The sequence below is a fragment of the Hordeum vulgare genome, chromosome 5H, assembly GCF_904849725.1.
Source record: "Hordeum vulgare subsp. vulgare chromosome 5H, MorexV3_pseudomolecules_assembly, whole genome shotgun sequence".
NCBI classification, from domain to species: domain Eukaryota; kingdom Viridiplantae; phylum Streptophyta; class Magnoliopsida; order Poales; family Poaceae; genus Hordeum; species Hordeum vulgare.
Window position 1 is genome coordinate 333,240,710 of NC_058522.1, and position 17,090 is coordinate 333,257,799.

A 17,090-nucleotide genomic window follows, 5' to 3' on the forward strand; every position below is an offset into this window, starting at 1 on the left:
AGCCATAAAGTACTCAGGTTCCACACCCGAACGAAGTTTAACAATACATCAACCACTGAGCATACCGCGGCAAATTTAAAGTTTTTTTGGGAATAACAATAGTTTCCTTCTCAAGGACCTCCGGGACTTGCTGGCTCGACAAAAGTATCGAGATCAATTCCATCAGCATTGCGGGTCGCAGCGCTGATGAAGGTCTCCATGAAGTCCTCGAACTGTAGCTTCTTGGTGTTCGCCACTTGGAGCGCTTTCAGCTTATCCTCTCTCGCCTCCTTGCAATCGACCCTGACGAGCGACAGGGTGACATTAGCTCCACACCGTGCAGCGGATTTCTTCCACGCTTGGACCCTGTCAGGAACCCGACCCAAGTGGTCCACCACAGCCTCCAGATCAACAAGGAACTTATCCTTAGGCCACAATTCCTTGTCAATCCCTTCGACTGCAGCTCCCGGCCGAGTGAGATATCCTTGAACCTTTGAGACGACAGTTGAGGCGGTACATGTCTACGGCCAAGTCATCAGGAACAAGCAGCTTAATGGGGTCCAGGAATGGCTCCACCTCGAAGATCTCTTTCTCGAAGTCCGGACAGAATTCTGTGGAAGAAGAAAAAATGAAGCATCGGTCACATTTCATTCGGCGAAAATTGTAAAAATACACTTGGCAAAGGGAACATACCAATGTGGGACGCAAGCATCTTTGCCAGGAAATCTTTTACAAACTTTTCTATGGTGTTTCCCCTCTTTGCCATAGAATCAAGCTTCTTTGCCCACACATCTCTTTCTTTCTTCATTTTCTCATTTTCTGCCACCAACGTGTTAAAGTCTGCAAGCTTCTTCTCATCAGCTTCGGACTTCCCCTTAAGCTTTGCAAGGACTAGATCCTTGTCTTGAAGCACCTTTTTCATAGCATCATACTCCAGATGCAGCTGGTTCTTCTCAGATTCCATCTGGGTATATTGCGACCCAATCTCGCAAGCCTTCTCAAAAACATCAACAATATTGTTTCAGTCGACGCTTCAACTTTTTTCTACTTCCGAGTAGAAAAATAAGTTTCAGTCGACACAATTATTTTTCTACTTCCAAGTGGAGAAATACAATTCATTCGACCAATTAGCGGCCCACCGCACCCACCCAAGTTCTTAAGACTACTGCCCTTCGTAAACGATCGACACTAGTCTCACGGACTACACCTAGCTGGTGCACTTAGCGTGCCCCCACTGGATACAAAACTACTCGGTCAGACCCATCTTGTCCGAGTAAAACATTTACTGATTCTCAATTAGACCCCTGCTGAGGAAAGCACTCGACACCGGTCTTGGGGACTACACCCAGTGGGTGCACTAAGAGTGCCCCCACTGGATACAAAAACACTCGACCAAGTCTGGCTTGGCCGAGTCAAAAATAGAGCATACCTCTCAAGTTCAGACTCCTGCTGATGCAAGCATTCAACAGCAGTCTCGGGGACTACACCCAGTGGGTTCACTAAGCGTGCCCCACTTGAATAAAGAAAAACTACTACACGACAAACCCCAAGTGGGTGTAAAGCAGCAAGATTGACAAGATTCAATCAGAAATTAACTTACAATGGAACTTACTCGGATGTCAATCGGAAATTAACTTACAATGGAACTTACTCGGATGTTTGCCTGGAGCACCGAGCTGCCGTCATATGCCAACTTACTGGCCTCGAACAGCTCCTTTGTCCGCTGCATCATCAGCTCGGCTTGGATCATAGCCTCTTTAGTAGCGCCAGTCTGCTCCTCTGGGACATGATGCAGGGAGAATGCAAGTGATGAGGAAGTTGGCATCATGGCAGTGGTAGCTTGGGTTACCAGAGGCGCAATCTGCACAGTCGTCACAATAGTCGATCCAGTCGGAGGGGCTGTTGCCATAGCACCCGAACCGACTGGAGGTACACTCGACGTAGGCGTCACAGGCATCCCCAGTGCAGACATAACTTGCTTGGCAGGAGTTTGTTCTGCAGCTGTATGTTGCAGCTCTTGTTCGTCATCTAAGAAAATGATGTCCGAAATTGTAGAAGTGATGGTCAAGTGAATCGACAGATCCAATCCATGAAACAGAGTAAAAACTAATTCTTATCATACATGGTCGAGGAGCAGGCTTATCCACAACGTCCAAGTCCATGGGGTCCTCTCCAGTCCCAACAGGAGTCGACACCGAAGTAGCAGCACTAACAAGCCAATTGCACTTGGTTAACAGAAACTTCAAAAGACACAATGGCGAGATGAAAAAGATAACCACTCATGCTCAGGCGACCAGCACGGCGATTCTCATTCACGGCAAGGCCTTCCGAAGCTTGGGCGTGCTACCTCTTGAGCTTGCGTTGGTTTTTCCCTTGAAGAGGAAAGGGTGATGGAGCACAGTAGCAGTAAGTATTTTCCTCAATTTGAGAACCAAGGTATCAATCCAGTAGGAGTATCAAGCCAAGTCTCCAAAGTACCTGCGCAAAAACAGAAAGCTTGCACCCCAACGCTACAAAGGGGTTGTCAATCCCTTCACGATTGATTGCAAGGTGAGATCTGAAGGTGGAAAGTGCAACAAAGTAAAAGTGTAGGGCTGAAAATATGATGTGAAGTAGACCCGGGGCCAAAGTGTTCACTAGAGGCTTCTTTCATGATAGCAAATATTACGGTGGGTGAACGAATTACTGTCGAGCAATTGATAGAACCGCGCAAAGTCATGACGATATCTAAGGCAATGATCATACATATAGGCATCACATCCGAGACAAGTAGACCGATACTTTCTGCATCTACTACTATTACTCCACACATCGAACGCTATCCAGCATGCATCTAGTGTATTGAGTTCATAACAAACATAGTAACGCCTTAAGCAAGATGACATGATGTAGAGGGATAAATCATGCAATAGATATAAACCCCATCTTTTTACCCTTGATGGCAACAACATGATGCGTGCCTCGCTACCCCTTCTGTCACTGGGTGAGGTCACCACACGGTATGAACCCAAAACCAAGCACTTCTCCCATTGCAAGAATTATAGATCAAGTTGGCCAAACGAAATCCAGAACTCGAAGAGAATTAAAAGGATATGAAATCATGCATATAAGAGATCAGAAGAAACTCAAGTAAGATTCATAGATAATCTGATCATAAATCCACAATTCATCGGATCTCGACAAACACACCGCAAGAGAAGATTACATCGGATAGATCTCCATGAAGATCATGGAGAACTTTGTATTGAAGATCCAAGAAAGAGAAGAAGCCATCTAGCTACTAGCTATGGACACGAAGGTCTATGGTGAACTACTCACGCATCATTGAAGAGGCAATGGTGTTGATGAAGAAGCCCTCCGTGTCCGAATCCCCCCTCCGGCAGGGCATCAGAACGTGCCCCAGATGGGATATTGCGGAGACAGAAGCTTGTGGCGGCGGAAAAGCATTTTCGTGGCTCTCTCCCGTGGTTTCATATTTTTCGGGGATTTATAGGCGGAAGAAGTAGGGCAAAGGAGCCACACGGGGTCCACAACCCTGCTAGGCGCCCCCCAGGCCGCGGCTAGGGGGCTTGTGGCCTCCCCTGGTGCCCTTTGCCTTGGATCTCAAGCTCCCTGCGTATCTTCTGTTCCCGAAAAAATCTTTTCGGAGGTTTTATTCCGTTTTGACTCCGTTTAATATTCTCCTCTGAAAAAGGTCAAAAACACGGAACAAACAGGAACTGGCACTTGGCACTGAGTTAATAAGTTAGTCCCAAAAAAGATATAAAATGCATACAAATCATCCAAAGTTTGACAAGATAATAGCATGGAACCATCAAAAATTATAGATACGTTGGAGACGTATCAAGCATCCCCAAGCTTAACTCCTGCTCGTCCTCGAGTAGGGAACTGATAAAGACTGAATTTTTGATGCAGAATGCTACCTAGCATATTTGTCCTTTGTAACTTCTTTCATGTGACATGAATGTTTAGATCCGTAAGATTCAACACAATAGTTTATTATTGACACGAAAACAATAATACTTCAACCATACTAGCAAAGTGATCATGAACTTTCGAAACAACAAGGCCAAAGAAAGTTATCCCTACAAAATCATATAGTCTGGCTATGCTCCATCATCCGCACACAATGAATTAAAATCATGCACAACCCCGGTATTGGCCAAGTAATTATTTTGCACACTTACTTTCTCAAACCTTTTTCAACTCTCACGCAATATATGAGCGTGAGCCATGGATATAACACTATAGGTGAAATAGAGTGTGGTGGAGGTTGTGAGGCAAAAAGGAGGAGATGGTCAGATTGACTCTGTGTATCAAAGGGCTATGGAGATGCCCATCAATATATATCAATGTTAAAGAGTAGGGATTACCATGCAATGGATGCACTTAGAGCTATAAGTGTGTGAAAGCTCAAAAGGAGAACTAGTGGGTGTGCATCCAACTTGCTTGCTCACGAAGACCTAGGGCAATTTTGAGGAAGCCCATCATTGGAATATACAAGCCAAGTTATATAATGAAGATTCCCACTAGTATATGGTGGTGACAAAACAAGAGACTCTCAATCATGAAGAACATGGTGCTATTGTGAAGCACAAGTGTGGAAAAAGATAGTAGCATTGTCCCTTCTCTCTTTTTTTGTTTGGGCTCTTCGGCCTCTCTTTTTTTTCATTTTTTTGGTGGGCAACTTTGGCCTCTTTTCATTTTTCCTCACATGGGACAATGCTCTAATAATGATGATCATCACACTTTTATTTACTCACAGCTCAATGCTTAGGACAATGATGACTCTATAGGAAATACTTCCGGCAGTGTACCGGGATGTGCAACGATCTAGCTTAGCGTATGACTTGCTAGCTATCTTAGATCATGCAATGGCAATATGAAAGTGACGGCACATGTCATGAGACGGAACGGTGGGAGTTGCATGGCAATATTATCTCGGAATGGCTATGAAAAGGCCATGATAGGTAGGTATGGTGGCTGTTTTGAGGAAGGTCTATGGTGGTTTTGTGTACCGGCGAAAGTTGCACGGTGCTAGAGAGGCTAGCAATGGTGGAAGGTGAAAGTGCATCTATACCATGGACTCACATTAGTCATGAAGAACTCAAATACTTATTGCGAAAGTTTTTGTTAGTAATCAAAACAAAGTGCTAAATGCATACTCCTAGGGGAAGGGTTGGTAGGTGTTAACCATCGCGCGATCCCGACCGCAACACAAAGGATGACAATCAATAAATCAATTATGCTCCGACTTCCTAACATAGCGGTTCACCATACGTGCATGTTACGGGAATCACTAACTTCAGCACAAGTATTTCTAGATTCACAAAACCCTACTAACATGACTCTTAATATTACCAAATCCATGTCTCAAAACCAATTGAGAGGAATCAAACTTCTCTTTCTAATCAATGCACAAGAATATGGAAGTTTTATTGTATCCTCTTTGGATGCATATCATCTTTAGGACTACTTTCATAGCACAAGCTAACTACCAAGTTACTCAGAGAGAGCACTCTCAAAAAGATATAAGTGAAGATCGAGAGTTCTTATTTCTTCAAAATATGACACCGCCGTGCTCTAAAATATCTAAGTGAAGCACTTAGAGCAAAGTTATCTAGCTCAAGGGATATAAGTGAAGCACATGTGAGCTAAATTGCCTAACTCAAAAGACATACGCGAAGCTCAATGAGTATTCTTGCAAATTCATGATGAGTTCATGTCTCTCTCAAAAGGTGTGTAGCAAGGATGATTGTGACATGATACGTCTCCAACGTATATATAATTTTTGATGGTTCCATGCTATTATCTTGTCAAACTTTGGATGTTTTGTATGCCTTTTATATCTTTTTTGGGACTAACTTATTAACGCAGTGCCAAGTGCCAGTTCCTGTTTTTTCCGTGTTTTTGACCCTTTTCAGAGGAGGATTTTACACGGTGTCCAAACGGAATAAAACTTCCGAAAAGATTTTTTCCGGAACAGAAGATATGCATGAGACTTGAGAACCAAGGCAGGGGCCACCAGGGGACTCCACAAGCCCCCTAGGGGCGGCCAGGGGGCCCACGCCTAGCAGGCTTGTGGGCCCCCTGTGGCTCGTCTGCCCTACCTCTTCCGCCTATAAATTCAGAAAAAATCCAAAACTGCGCGAGAGTTCCACGAAAATACTTTTCCGCCGCCGCAAGCTTTTGTCTCCGCAAGATCCCATTTGGGGCACGTTCTGGTGCCCTGCCGGAGGGGGGTTCGGATACGGAGGGCTTCTTCATCAACACCATGACCTCTCCGATGATGCGTGAGTAGTTCACCATAGACCTTTGTGTCCATAGCTAGTAGCTAGATGGCTTCTTCTCTCTCTTGGATCTTCAATACAAAGTTCTCCATGATCTTCATGGAGATCTATCCGATGTAATGTTCTTTTGCGGTGTGTTTGTTGAGATCTGATGAATTGTGGATTTATGATAAGATTATCTATGAATCTTATTTGAGTTTCTTCTGATCTCTTACATGCATGATTTCATATCCTTGTAATTCTCTTCGAGTTGTGGGTTTTGTTTGGCCAACTTGATCTATGATTCTTGCAATGGGAGAAGTGCTTGGTTTTGGGTTCATACCTTGCGATGACCTCACCCAGTGACAGAAGGGGTAGCGAGGCACGTATCATGTTGTTGCCATCAAGGGTAAAAAGATGGGGTTTACATCATTGGTTTGAGTCTATCCCTCTACATCATGTCATCTTGCTTAAGGCGTTACTCTGTTCGTCATGAACTCAATACACTAGATGCATGCTGGATAGCGGTCGATGTGTGGAGTAATAGTAGTAGATGCAGAAAGTATCGGTCTACTTGTCTTGGACGTGATGCCTATATGTATGATCATTGCCTTATATATTTTCATGACTTTGCGCAGTTCTATCAATTGCTCGATAGTAATTTGTTCACCCACCGTATTATTTGCTATTTTGATAGAAGCCTCTAGTGAACACTATGGCCCCCGGGTCTACTTCACACCATATTTTCTGCCTTACACTTTTACTTCGTTGCACTTTCTGCCTTCAGATCTCACTTTGCAATCAATCTTGAAGGGATTGACAACCCCTTTATAGCGTTGGGTGCAAGCTCTTTTGTCTTTGCGCGGGTACTCTGGACTTGGCGCGATTCTCCTACTGGATTGATACCTTGGTTCTCAAAGTCAGGGAAATACTTACTGCTCCTGTGCTGCATCACCCTTTCCTCTTCAAGGGAAAAACCAACGCAAGCTCAAGAGGCAGCATGACACAACAAAAATAAAAGACTCCTATAATACACGACGCTCCAAGCAAAACACATATCATGTGGTGAATAAAAATATAGCTCCAAGTAATGTTACCGATGGATTGAAGACGAAAGAGGGGATGCCTTCCCGGGGCATCACCAAGCTTAGGCTTTTTTCTTTCCTTGAGTTTGGCTTGGGATGCCTTGGGCATCCCTAAGCTTGAGCTCTTTCCACTCTTTATCCCATTGTCCATGAGAACATCACCCAAAACTTCAAAACTTCACAACACAAAACTTAAACAGAAACTCGTGATATCATTAGCACAAGAAAACAAACTACCACCTCTTTAGGTACTGTAGCAAACTTGATTTCTATTTGTATTGGTGTTATATTACTGTATTCTCACTTTTCCATGGCTAGTACCCCACGATACTATCCATAGTTTCATCAAAATAAACAATCAACACAACAAAAACAGAATCTGTCAAAAACAGACCAGTTTGTAGAAATATGTATACTTCGTATACTTTTGGTATCTCAACAATTCTGACAAATTACGAAAATTTGGTAAATTGGCATATCAACCAGCAGAAAAAAGAATCAACTCAAAAGCTCTTTCTGGATAAAAATGAAAAATAATTTCGTGAGCGAAAAGTTTCTGTCTTTTTCCAGCATGATCAAACAACCATCACCAAAACTAGTCATACAAGTTTTACTTGGCTCAAACACAAAAAGAAACACAAAAAACACAATCATAACAGAATTATGATGGTGTGGACGCAACAAAACAGAAAGCAAAAAGCAAAGATAAATTCATTGTGTTGCCTCCCAACAAGCGCTATTGTTTAACGCCCTTAGCCAGGCATAAGGCGATAGAATCACGTATCGTCGTCTTTGGTGCTCAAACCATAAGAAGCCCTCATCATGGATTCATAAGGAAATCTTATTTTATTTCTAAGAAAATGTTCCATGCCCTTATTTAATGGAAATTTAAATCTAATATTCTCTTCGTTCATATCGATGACAGCACCAATAGTCCTTAGGAAAGGTCTACCACGAATGATAGGACATGTCGGATTCCAATCAATATCAAGCACAATGAAATCTATGGGTACATAGTTCCTATTTGCAATAATAAGAACATCATTGATCCTTCCCATACATTTCTTAACAGTAGAATCCGCAAGATGCAAATTAAGAGAGCACTCATCAATCTCATCAAAGCCTAGAACATCACATAAAGACTTTGGAATCGCGGAAACACTAGCACCCAAATCACACAAAGCATTGAATTCATAGTTTTTGTTCTTGATTTTGATAGTAGGTTCCCACTCATCATGAAGTTTTCTAGGAATAGAAACTTCCAATTCAAGTTTCTCCTCTAGAGATTTCATCATAGCAACGACGATATGATCGGTAAAGGCCTTGTTTTGTCTATAAGCGTGTGGAGAGTGTAGCATGGATTGCATCAAGGAAATACATTCAATCAAAGAGAATCTATCATAATTGAATTCCTTGAAATCCAAAGTAGTAATTTCATTACTACTCAATGTTTTGATATCCTCTACTCCACTTTTAATGCTTTTAGCATCAAGATAGATGGACTCCGAATCATTTGCGCGTTTTTCAACCAAAGTGGATTCATATCCAGCCCCATCATCATTAGGTTTCACACTAGAAAACAAGGATTCAAGGGGAGTCACACCAAGCACTTTAAGATCTTCGTGATTCTCATCACGAGAACACGCCTTTTTAAGCCATTCATGTCTAGCACGAATTTGGGCGGTTCTTTATTTACTCTCATTCATGGAAACACGCATAGCTTTCAAAGTTTCATCCATATTGATCTTGGGAGGAGCACATCTCACTTTCAAAGCATCAATATCAAGAGACATTCTATCAACGCTCCTAGCCAAATCATCAATTTTGAGTAGTTATTCTTCTATGGATGCATTGAAAATGTTTTGTGAGTTGATAAACTCTTTAAGATTACTCTCTAGATCCGAGGGTAATTTATTGTAATTTCCATGAGCATTGTTGTTGGAATTGCCAAAGTTATTAGAGGGATTACTAGGAAGAGGCCTAGGAATATAGTTTCCTCTAAAAGCATTGTTGTTGCCAAAATTGTTCCTACCAACAAAATTAACATCCAAGCTCTCATTGCTACTCTCAATCAAGGAAGACAAGGGCATATCATTTGGATCTAAAGGAGCACCTTTACTAGCAAACAATTTCATTAACTCATCCATCTTAGCACTCAACGAGTTAATTTCTTCTATAGCGTGTACTTTTTTACTAGTTGGTGACCTTTCAGTGTGCCACTGAGAATAGTTTGTCATGATATTGTCTAGGAGTTTTGTGGCTTCTCCTAATGTGATTTCCATGGAAGTTCCACCGGAGGCGGAGTCCAAGATATTTCTAGAAGCAAAATTCAAACCAGCATAGAAGATTTATATAATCATCCAAAGACTCAAGCCATGAGCGGGATAATTTCTAATCATCAATTTCATTCTCTCCCGAGATTGTGCAACATGTTCATGATATAGTTGCTTAAAATTCATGATATCATTACCGAGAGAGATAATCTTAGCCGGTGGAAAAAAAACTTGAATATATAAACATCTTTGCACTTGTTCCAAGAATCAATACTATTTTTGGGCAAAGATGAAAACCAAGTGTTTGCTCGATCTCGCAATGAGAACAGAAATAGCTTAAATTTAATCACATCATTATCCACATCTTTCTTCTTTTGCATATCGCATAACTCAATGAAGGTATTAAGATGGGATGCGGCATCTTCACTAGGAAGGCCGGAGAATTGCTCTTTCATAACAAGATTCAGCAAAGAAGCATTGATTTCATAGGATTCCGCACTAGTGGTGGGATCAATCGGAGTACTAATAAAATCATTATTATTAGTATTCGAGAAGTCACAAAGTTTGGTGTTTTCAGTCATGGTGACTTCAGCAAGTAGACAAGCACACAAGTGAACATAAAGCAAGCGAAAGAAAAGGGAAAACGAAAAAGGCAAATATTTTTGTAAATTTTTGTTTTTCAGAAGTGGGGGAGAGGAAAACGAGAGGCAAAAAAGGTAAATGCAAGAGATGAGTTTGCGACTGTTACTTGGATAAGATTCACTTAGAATAATCCCCGGTGCCAGAGATTGACACGTTGGAGGAAGACTATTCTTGACTTGATGCTCCCCGGCAACGGCGCCAGAAATTCTTCTTGCTACCTCTTGAGCTTGCGTTGGTTTTTCCCTTGAAGAGGAAAGGGTAATGCAGCACAGTAGCAGTAAGTATTTCCCTCAGTTTGAGAACCAAGGTATCAATCCAGTAGGAGTATCAAGCCAAGTCTCCAAAGTACCTGCGCAAAAACAGCAAACTTGCACCCAACGCTACAAAGGGGTTGTCAATCCCTTCACGATTGATTGCAAGGTGATATCTGAAGGCGGAAAGTGCAACAAAGTAAAAGTGTAGGGCTGAAATTATGATGTGAACTAGACCCGGGGGCCATAGTGTTCACTAGAGGCTTCTCTCATGATAGCAAATATTACGGTGGGTGAAAGAATTACTGTCGAGCAATTGATAGAACCGCGCAAAGTCATGACGATATCTAAGGCAATGATCATGCATATAGGCATCACGTCCAAGACAAGTAGACCGATATTTCTGCATCTACTACTATTACTCCACACATCGACCGCTATCCAGCATGCATCTAGTGTATTGAGTGAATAACAAACAGAGTAACGCCTTAAGCAAGATGACGTGATGTAGAGGGATAAATTCATGCAATAGATATAAACCCCATCTTTTTACCCCTGATGGCAACAACACGATGCGTGCCTCCCTACCCCTTATGTCACTGGGTGAGGTCACCGCACGGTATGAACTCAAAACCAAGCACTTCTCCCATTGCAAGAATTATAGATCAAGTTGGCCAAACGAAACCCACAACTCGAAGAGAATTACAAGGATATGAAATCATGCATATAAGAGATCATAAGAAACTCAAACAAGATTCATAGATAATTTGGTCATAAATCCACAATTCGTCGGATCTTGACAAACACACCGCAAAAGAAGATTACATCAGATAGATCTCCATGAAAATCATGGAGAACTTTGTATTGAAGATCCAAGAGAGAGAAGAAGCCATCTAGCTACTAGCTATGGACCCGAAGGACTATGGTGAACTACTCACGCATCATCGGAGAGGCAATGGTGTTGATCAAGAAGCCCTCCGTGTCTGAATCCCCCCTACGGCAGGGCACCATAACGTGCCCTAGATGGGATCTTGCGGAAACAGAAGCTTGCGGCGGCGGAAAAGTATTTTCGTGGCTCTCTCCCGTGGTTTCATATTTTTCGGGGATTTGTAGGTGGAAGAAGTAGGGCAAAGGAGCCACACGGGGCCCACAAGCCTGCTAGGCGCGCCCCCCAGGCCGCGGCTAGGGGGCTTGTGGACTCCCTTGGTGCCCTTTGCCTTGGTTCTCAAGCTCCCTGCGTATCTTCTGTTCCGGAAAAATTCTTTTCGGAGGTTTTATTCCGTTTGGATTCCGTTTAATATTCTCCTCTGAAAAAGGTCAAAAACACGAAAAAAACAGGAACTGGCACTTGGCACTGAGTTAATAAGTTAGTCCCAAAAAAGATATAAAATGCATACAAAACATCCAAAGTTTGACAAGCTAATAGCATCGAACCATAAAAAATTATAGATACGTTGGAGATGTATCAGGGCGCGTCAGGCTTTGGCTGGTTCGCAGCCTTCTCCGTAGAGTCAATTGCGATGGCTCGGTCCCGCTTCACATTTTTGCTGCTGGAGGCGACTGTCTTGCTCGGAGCAGCCGCTGGGTCGTGGTGTTGCATATTTCGCGGCTCGCGGCACGGAGGAGGCTATTCTTCTTCTTCGCTATCGTCTAAAGCATCTTCGCTTTCTTTTCTATCATCAACATACTCACTCTCGGCACTGCCGCCTTCACTTTCCGCCCCAAGATCAAACTACTCCTCGTTGGGCACAGGAGAGTGCAAGTGGGTCCATTCCTGCAAATAACAAAGACAACAGAGTCAATCGGACAAGTATTCAGTCACTCAACGAAGACATGAACACAATCGGAAAAGATGTAACATACCATTTTCCGTGGCTTATTCTCAGGAGAATATGGTGCGACTCGTTTGGATCTCACGGGGTTGTCACAATGATCGGTGATGCTCTTGATGCACTGGCTTACCGTTTCTTGATCAACTTCCTCGGGGTGCGACCGAGTGGAATCTTCAGAACCAGAGTAATGCCACATGGCATGGTTCCTCGCCTGAAGGGGCTGGATGCGCCGACTGAGGAACGTCTCCAGCAGGTCCATACGAGTCAGCCCGTTTCTGACCAAGCTGATCACCTCACCCGCCAACATCTCCACTTCTGCCTTCTCATCCTTAAATATAGGCAATATTCTAGTCGACATGTTCAGAGATGCAATATCTTTGTAGTAGAACCATGTCGACTGCCAGTTCCGAACCGATTCAGTGAGGGTCATAGGAGGATAAGTACTCCTATTCCTTTTCTGGATCCCTAAACCACCGCACAACTGGATAACGTAGGTTCGAGTGTCCGCACGGTTCGCTTTTTCACTGTTTGAGACAGGGCAGTGAATATGTTCTTGAACAACCCCGAGTGAGGAGGGCAGCCCAAGAAACACTCACATAGAGTGATGAATGCGGAAAGGTATGCGACAGTGTTCGGTGGAAGGTGATGAAGTTGTATCCCGAAGTAAAAGAAGAAGCCACGGAAGAAAGTGTGTAGAGGTAGAGAAAAACCTCGTTCGACATGTGTGAGGAGAAGGACCCGCTCCCCCTCGCGAGGTGCTAGCTCAAGCTCCCCCTCCGGCAATCTCCAAGAGTCTCCGCCACCATGCCGTTCTCGACAAGATCCAAGATGTCCTCCTTCATCACGGTGGACGGGAGAAAATTCCCCTGTATCCACCCTGGCGGCACTGCGGTCCGACCGGGCTTTCTCCCCTTGCCGCCCTTCTTGGCGCGCTCGAGCTTGGAGGTTTTGCTCTTCGGCATGTCTGCTGTGGTGAAGGAAAGATTGAGCAAAGCTGGTGAGACGAAGGTGGAGGAGAAGCAAGAAAAGATCAAGGCGCAGTTGTAACCCTAACCCCAGCCGCATTTATATAAGCGACCGACTGAGTCACCGACTGGTGGGCCCTCCAGATCTGAGCCTATCCCAATATCAGAGGAGACGTGACGCGTGGCGATGATGACGGTGCGATAATCGAGGCGTCGTTGCTCCACTTGCCCTAACAGTTGCGTCATCCCCGCGAGACACGCGGAAACCAAAATTTCAAATCCCGTGAGATCCGGACCTTCCACAGTGATCAGTCATATCAAAAGATCATGTCAGTCACTCGGAACGAGTCCAAGCATGTGAAATCACTCGGGCAAACTTCGCAACAGAATCGATCAAGGTGAATGACGAAGATTTTAGTCGACCCGAAGTTTTATCAATCCCTAGAAAATGACCAAGATCATAATGACTCGACAAGAACTCGCATCGACCCCTTCGTCACTCGAACCCCGATCCCTCAGGGGCTAATGATGGAGATATGTACCTAGGGTAGGGTCATAGGCCTGACTTGAATGTCCTACCCAAGGGTACCTCGTTATTAGGCCAAGGGTAAGACATATTCCGGCTAGATGAAGATGACACCTAAAAAGTCACTCGGTACGTAAACACTCAGACTACATTCCCATCCACTCGACGACTTGTATCCACTCGGAAGGATTCCAGTCGACATTGAAGATCAGAAGTCACCCATGAGGCCAATGGACATACGTTCACCCAATGGTCTTTAGTAGCATTTATTTCCTGCATACATTATCGGTAATTATATATTTAACTCATATTGATCGAGCCCTTAGATGTTGAGGCCTTGATGAGAGGTGGTGCACTCTATATAAGCCACCCCTCCCCTCTTGCACAAGGGTTCGCACCCCGTGTACTACACAATCCACACTGCAAGAGCTCCCGAGCACCTGAGACGTTGGGCTGTTACCTCCAAGAGAGGGTCCTGAACTCATACATCTTGTGTACAAGCTTGTCGTAGCTAGGTCTCCGCCCTCTCCATTCATACCCTACACCTCTACTCTTAGGTTTACTCCCACGACACACACCTGAGCGTAACGATGTGTCTGAACATCATAATCGCACTCTATTGGATTTGGTGTGATCTATGATGTCTCTTACTGATCTACCGCTATCATTTTGGGATATGCATTGGAGACCGTCGCATTCACATTAAATAGGGCACCGTCTAAATCCGTTGAGACGACATCGTATGAATTATGGTTTGGCAAGAAACCTAAGTAGTTGTTTCTCAAAGTTTGGGGATGTGATGCTTATGTCAAGAAACTTCAACCTGAAAAGCTCGAACTCAAATCGAAAAAGTGTGTCTTCATAGGATACCCTAAGTAAACTATTGGGTATACCTTCTATCTCAGATCCGAAGGCAAGATATTTGTTGCCAAGAATGGATCCTTCCTAGAGAAAGAGTTTCTCTCGAAAGAAGTGAGTGGGAGGAAAATAGAACTTGATGAGGTAATTGTACCTCCTCTCGAACCGGAGAGTAGCACAACACAATAAAATGTTTCTGGAGTGTGTGCACCGCATAGAGAGGAAGTTAATGATGATGATCATGAAGCTTTGGATCAAGTTGCTACTGAACTTCGTAGGTCCACAAGGACACGTTCCGCACCAGAGTGGTACGGCAACCCTGTCATGGAAATCATGTTGTTAGACAACAGTGAACCTTCGAACTATGAAGAAGCGATGGCGGGCCTAGATTCCAACAAATGGCTTGAGGCCATGAAATCCGAGATAGGATCCATGTATGAGAACAAAGCGTGGACTTTGGTGGACTTGCCCGGTGATCGGCGAGCCATAGAAAATAAATGGATCTTTAAGAAGAAGACTGACGCGGATGGTAATGTGACCATCTATAAGGCTTGACTTGTTGCTAAGGGTTATCGAGAAGTTCAAGGAATTGACTACAATGAGACTTTCTCACCCGTAGCGATGCTGAAGTCCGTCCGAATCATGTTAGTAGTTTCCACATTTTATGATTATGAGATTTGGAAAATGGACGTCAAAACGGCATTCCTTAATGACTTTCTTAAGGAAGAATTGTATATGATACAGCCGGAAGGTTTTGTTGATCCTAAAAATGCTGACAAGGTACGCAAGCTCCAACGCTCCATCTATGGGATGGTGCAAGCATCTCGGAGTTGGAACATTCGCTTTGATGAGGTGATCAAAGCATTTGGGTTTGTACAGACTTATGGAGAAACCTGTATTTACAAGAAAGTGAGTGGGAGCTCTGTAGCATTTCTCATATTATATGTGGATGACATATTGTTGATGGGAAATGATATAGAACTTTTGGAAAGCATAAAGGCCTATTTGAATAAGTGTTTTTCAATGAAGGACCTTGGAGAAGCTGCTCACATATTAGGCATCAATATCTATAGAGATAGATCGAGACGCCTTATTGGTCTTTCAGAAAGCACATACCTTGACACGATATTGAAGAAGTTCAATATGGATAAGTCCAAGAAGGGGTTCTTGCCTGTATTGCAAGGTGTGAGATTGAGCACAACTCAACTCCCGACCACGACAGAAGATAGAGAAAAGATGAGTATCATCCCCTATGCTTCAGCCATAGGCTCTATTATGTATGCCATGCCGTGTACCAGACCTGATGTGAACCTTGCCATAAGTTTGGTAGGGAGGTACCAAAGTGACCCAGGAGTAGATCACTAGACTGCGGTCAAGAATATCCTTAAGTACCTAAAAAGGACTAAATATATGTTTCTCATTTATGGAGGTGCCGAAGAGCTCGTCGTAAAAGGTTACGTCGATGCTAGCTTCAACACAGATTCGGATGACTCCAAGTCACAAATTGGATACATGTATATTTTGAATGGTGGGGCAGTCCGCTAGTGTAGTTACAAGCAAAGCGTCATGGCGGCATCTACATGTGAAGCGGAGTACATAGTTGCTTCTGAAGCAACACATGAAGAAGTCTGGATGAAGGAGTTCATCACCGAACTAGGAGTGATTCCCAGTGCGTCGGGCCCGATGACTCTCTTCCCTCACAACACTAGAGCTATTGCCATTGCCAAGGAGCCCAGGTTTCACAAGAAGACCAAGCACATCAAGCACCGCTTCAACTCCAATCATGCATACATCCAGGATGGAGATATAGATATTTTTAAAGTACATATGGATCTGAATGTCGCAGATCCATTGACTAAACCTCTTCCACGAGTGAAACATGATCAGCACCATAACTCTATGGGTGTTCGATTCATCACAATGTAACTAGATTATGTTGGAAATGTGCCCTAGAGGCAATAATAAATTGGTTATTATTATATTTCCTTGTTCATGATAATCGTTTATTATCCATGCTATAATTGTATTGATTGGAAACTCAAATACATGTGTGGATACATAGACAAAACACTGTCCCTAGTAAGCCTCTAATTGACTAGCTCGTTGATCAAAGATGGTTAAGGTTTCCTAGACATAGACAAGTGTTGTCACTTGATAACGGGATCACATCATTAGGAGAATGATGTGATGGACAAGACCCAAACTATAAACGTACCATATGACCGTGTCAGTTTATTGCTACCGTTTTCTGCATGTCAATGTATCTATTCCTATGACCATGAGATCATGCAACTCCCGGACACTAGAGGAATACCATGTGCGCATTAAACATCGCAACATAACTAGCTGACTATAAAGGTGCTCTACAAGTATCTCTGAAGGTGTGTGTTGGGTTGGCGTGAATCGAGAC